The sequence below is a fragment of the Mus caroli genome, unplaced genomic scaffold (assembly GCF_978045245.1).
Source record: "Mus caroli unplaced genomic scaffold, Mus_caroli_1 scaffold_5, whole genome shotgun sequence".
In the NCBI taxonomy this organism is placed as follows: Eukaryota; Metazoa; Chordata; class Mammalia; order Rodentia; family Muridae; genus Mus; species Mus caroli.
The window spans coordinates 34,725,722-34,729,879 of NW_028227260.1; the positions used below are offsets into that span (position 1 = coordinate 34,725,722).

Sequence of the window (4,158 nt, forward strand, 5' to 3'; positions counted from 1 at the left end):
GCTGTGAATTGTGCTCCTTGCTATTCCTTAAAGGAAACTAGATAGGCCTGAAGATATGTATTACCCCCCCCCCCATTGTTGTTCTAATAGCAAGTAACACAGTAGTTGATCAGGGCATTTAAATAAAAAGAAAACCAAAGCAGACCTTTAGCAAAACACACTAGACAGATGGATATTTAAACAAAAAAGACACAATAAATGTAAATCATAAACCAAATATACTCAGGAAAGTATACCTATTTTATGTTACATAAAAGAAAAAACTACAGATGGCATGCTTACCATAACATTTCATCTGGGCAAGTTACTGAGTGGGTTTTCTTGAAAACATGCATTGCCATGATGAAAACAATTCTGTGCAAACTGCAAGGTCTTTAAACAGCAGTCAAGAGTATTGTGGATATACAGAGATGGCATTGATTAGCTATGCAAGAGATAGAATGTCCAGAATTTGTAACAGAATAGTCAACACCACAGGCCCCGCCTTCCACGGCCTGCTCTCTCCCCTGTGTGACAGCTTGACTTCTTTGTTCTGATCTTCACTTTTTCACGGCCCAGGTGTCTAACAGATCTTTTCCACAATTTTCTTAAAGGCACACTGAAGAGTCACAAGTTTTCAGCCTTGCCTCTATGAATAACATGGAATGCTTTTGTGCAGATTTCCAGCCTTCATTTCTATCAACCTCAAGATGTTCTTTATCAATTTTACTTCCAGTCAGCATGTTAACTATATCCTTTCTTGTATGGTATATTTCTATTTCATTTAACTAACTATCCAGTGTAACAAAGCTGCCTCTTCTTGTGATGTCACAAACTAATGCAACACACTGTGTACCACTATAATGGCTGAGAGTTAATTTGACCAGCCGTTTCCCATATTGTAAGTTTGGCCTTAGTTCCATCTACTGAAATTCTTTTTCACTTTAAAGTCAATACCTATTGTTGCTATAGGTTCTGAACCAAAAGTATCATGTATGAATTTCAATAGCGAGCTGGCCTTGTTAACAATGAGGATCTTCAGGGTGATGAGTGTCTATCTTGCATTCTCTCCAGCCCGACCCCAGCGAGCTCCTGTCCTTAGCTCTTCAGGGGGAAGGTGGCCCATGCCTGTGCTGTTTTCTTTTAAAAATTTAAATTGTTTCCCAGCAATCTGCCTACTTTTCTCTATTTTAAAACTTTATGTATGCTAACTGAAATGGAAGGGACAAAAGATGAATGAGATACTTTCATTCACTCTAAGTTCAGTTTATGGTCACTTCACATTTGATGCAAATGTTTGTATTTCATTTGGGGCTTCTTATTTGATTTTTTCCTTTTTCCTTTCCCTTTTTCCCTTTCCCCTTTCCTTTCCTTTCTTTTCCTTTCCTTTCCTTTCCTTTCCTTTCCTTTCCTTTCCTTTCCTTTCCTTTCCTTTCCTTTCCTTTCCTTTCCTTCCCTCCCTGTCTGTCCGTCTTCCTTTCTTTTTGACAGTACCTACCTATGTAACTTGGGCTGTCTTCAAACTTATGTTCCTTATGGTCCTCTTGCCTCGGTCTTACAACTGCTGGGAATGCAGTGTATATGAACACACATGGCTCTGTTTTATTTCACTGATAAAAAAGTCTACTTATCATATAGAGCATTTTACCTTGAGGTATATACAACTGTAGAATAGTTAAATTGAGTTAAATTTCAAAAAATTGTATTTTTCAAATTCAAACTAGGCTCACAATTCATTCTTTTAGCACTTTCAAGCGTATGATATACTGTTATAAGCTATAGTTACCAGAACAATTGATCCCTTCAGCTTATTTCTCCTATCTAACCAAATATTTATAACCTCAGACTTGTAACCATTATTCCACATCATCTGTAAGTTGAGCTTTATTAAAGTCTACATGTAAGTGTGAACATACATTATCCACCTTCCTTTACCTGTTTATTTCTTCCAGTTTCATCAATAACATCCTCCAGCTCCATCCATGCTGTCTCAAATGAAAGGATTATCTTCTCACAAAGTGGTGAATAGCATAGTCTTTGTTCACTCATGACTTGTTAGGCTACATTTGTTTCTAAATCCACTGGCTATTTCACATAGCGCTCCAAAAGTGCTGATAAGCATACTGACATCATTTGCTCTGGATATTGTTTGTAGCAATTCCTCTGAGATTAAACTGTCTGTCTTGTAGGAGAGCTCCTTAAGACACAGGATGTTAAAGGAGATAAACCAATTGGATTTTTGGAGGTGGGCGTGTGAATCATTCCACCCTGCAGAGAAGCTTCAGGCAGAAGACAATTCAAAGGATCTGGGAAGTCCCTGATACTCACCAGCTCCACTAGCTCTAGCCCCCACTCCCAAGCATATACAAGCTGCAAGGCCTGCTGAGAGACAGTCTCAGACTAGACAAGCCATTTAAAAGAGACAGAACCTGAGCTGTTTGGATGAGGTAGAGGAATCAAAGAACACCCAGTGTACTGGTTGGTTTGGGATGTCAACTTGACACAGGCTGGAGTTATCACAGAGAAAGGAGCCTCCCTTGAGGAAAGGCCTCCATGATCCAGCTGTAAGGATCAAGGGTGGGAGGGCCCATTGTGGGTGATGCCATCCCTAAGCTGGTAGTCTTGGGTTCTATAAGAGAGCAGGCTGAGCAAGCCAGGGGAAGCAAGCCAGTAAGAAACATCCCTCCATGGCCTCTGCATCAGCTCCTGCTCCCTGACCTGCTTGAGTTCCAGTCCTAACTTCCTTTGGTGATGAACAGCAGCATGGAAGTTTAAACCGAATAAACCCTTTCCTCCCCATTTTTTTCCTTTTTTTTTTTTTTTTTCTTTTTCGAGACAGGGTTTCTCTGTGTAGCCCTGGCTGTCCTGGAACTCAACTCTGTATCTGTAGAGCAGGCTGGCCTCGAACTCAGAAATCAGCAGGCCTCTGCCTCACGAGTACTGGGATTAAAGGCATGCTCCACCACGCCTGGCTGCTTTTTTTTCCCTTTTACAAATCTTTTTTAAAAAAGATATTTATTTATTTTATTTATATGGGTACACTGTAGCTGTCTTCAGACACATCGGAAGAGTGTATCAGATCCCATTACAGATGGTTGTGAACCACCATGTGGTTGCTGGGAATTGAACTCAGGACCTCTGGAAGAGCAGTCGGTGCTCTTAACCACTGAGCCATCTCTCCAGCGTGCCCCTTGTCCCCAACTTGCTTCTTGGTCATGATGCTTTGTGCAGGAATAGAAACCCTGACCAACACACCCAGGATACTCGGAAGAGGCTCAGGTTACCCGAGCTGCCTGGAAAGAACACTCGTCAGCCTGTTGTGCTGCCCACAGGCTGTTTATTGTGCTCCAAGTTTCCATGTTTAGTAACACATTACCTATGTTAGGGTGGGCTTTGGTGATTCAGCTACCTTTTGGTCATTTCTGCTCCTGTAAGTAATCCCTCACCCACATTCCTGAAAATAACACCAATAAAACGAATTGGCTCATCAAGATGGACTTCATTGGTATCCATACTTTGATCAGTTCTCAGTTCCTATCTGTTCCCATCTCCCCAGGAATCTGTCACACAAGAGGTATATACCTTGATGGTCATTTACTTTCTCAATAACCATGTATAAGGGTTCCCTTTTCTTTATATCCTCATCAAGCATAGTTATATCCCCTTCTTCTCCTCTCCTATGCTGTTCTCTTTCTGACTATCTGTCTCTCTCTGTCGCTCTCTCTGTCTCTCTGTCTCTGTCTCTCTCTCTCTGTGTACATGCACATGGCTTGGGCATGCAGGTGGAGGTCAGAGAACAGCCCCTAATGTCAGTTCTTACATTCCACCTTATTCATGACAGAAGCTCTTCTTGTTAACTATTGTGTGTACTAGTTAGATGACACCCTTTTAGGGGTTCTCCTGGCTCTGCCTCGAGGCTTGCTGTTGGAGTTCTGGGACTTGAGACACATACTACCATGTGTAGAATTACAAGGATTCTGGAGATGTGGACTCAGCTCCTCATGCTTGCACTGCAAGCCCGTTATCCAATGAGCCCTCCAATACCTCACCAGGGAGAAACACAAGGGAGAACACAGTTCCAGGGGCTTTTTAATGGTAGCCAGTAATTTGTTAATGAACAAGTACTTATAGGATTAAAAATAAGGATTACAAGGATTTTGGTTTGGAAACTACAATTTT

General features: G+C 41.4%; 1 pseudogene; it reads right to left on the reverse strand.

The window, feature by feature from the left end:
- On the reverse strand, positions 1-1,959 carry LOC110286387 (ras-related protein Rab-18 pseudogene; annotated as a pseudogene).
- Positions 1,960-4,158: the final 2,199 nt, after the last annotated feature.